This window comes from Vespa velutina, chromosome 12, assembly GCF_912470025.1.
Source record: "Vespa velutina chromosome 12, iVesVel2.1, whole genome shotgun sequence".
NCBI lineage: Eukaryota > Metazoa > Arthropoda > Insecta > Hymenoptera > Vespidae > Vespa > Vespa velutina.
The window spans coordinates 3,311,638-3,313,006 of NC_062199.1; positions in this window are offsets into that span (position 1 = coordinate 3,311,638).

The following is a 1,369-nucleotide window of genomic DNA, read 5'->3' on the forward strand; positions in this document are numbered from 1 at the left end:
AAAAAGTTCCTTTCTTAAAATAGAAAATACTGACCGATAATATGACGCGTGAAAGCGGGCGCGAAAGGAGGGAAGGAGGGGGGTGGGGGATGAAGAAATAGATTCGAACGAGTCTCGTCTATGGCCTCAAAAAAAAAAAAAAAAAAAAAAAAAAAAAAAAAAAAAAAAAAAAAGAAAAGAAAAAAAAAAAAAAAGGAAAGAAAAGAAAGAAGAAAAGAAAAAAAGAAAAAGAAGAAGAAGAAGAAGAAGAAGAACAGGAAAAAGAAAAAGAAAGAAAAATGAAAAGAAGCGAGTTTTAACCGCAGGCTATGAGATAGATCTCCGCGGATACTGAAACGCGTCCGGACGTATCTGGAAATCGATTGAAACGCAAAGAGCAGAGTGTAAAGTCGAAGGGAATCTCTTGCAAGCCCTTCGTTTCCCCCACTTTTCCCTTTCGTTCGTTCGTTCGTTCGTTCGTTCGTTCGTTCGTTCGTTCGTGCTTGCTTTTATTCCCTTTACGAATTCAAGCGGATTTCAAGCTGCCGGATATCGAAGAAGCAAACATTAACCCTCCGAAGGAGGAACGTTCGAATTTAGCAAGCAAGCACGATCGGCAAAATCGATAAGGAAGCGAGTACTTAGCGAATTTCATTTATCCTTTGACCTGATATATAATATTTTAACGAGGGACAACGAGAACGAGGAAAATGGATGGATAAGAAAAGAAGAAAGATATCTGGGAACATTTAAAGCGACAAAAAGTTTTAGGTATTACGTCGATCCTACTACTGCAAACCTGTCTTGAATAGATCTTTTTCTGAAAGAACGAGGAGGCTCGATTTATTTTTCTACTTCTTATTACTCATCTATTTCCTCTTCTTCTTTTTCTCCCTTTTTCTTCTTCTTCTTCTTCTTCATTATCATCATCATCATCATCATCTTCTTCTTCTTCTTCTTCTTCTTCTTGTCTTATTTTCTTTACTCCGTACTGGTACGATATTAACTACGGCAGTGAATGCAAATATGAATGCAAAGTCTTCTTATATCATTCGTCATGATACAGTCAACGACAATTACAAAAGAAAAATAATATATATATATATATATATTTATTTATATGTATATAGGAAAGCGTTAAGAGGAAATATACAATGGTAAAAAGAAAATCGAAAGAAATTTGAATTATATGTATATATATTTCAAAAAGAAATAAGTTTTCAAAGTTAATAGGCAAGTCTATTAAAATTTCAAATGTGACACGAATCTAATCGAACTTTTAGCACGAACGAGAAATCTATTCTTTTACCTTTCACTCGCTCTCTCCCTCTCTCTCTCTCTCTCTCTCTCTCTCTCTCTCTCTCTTTCTTCCTTTTTTCTTCCTTTTTTT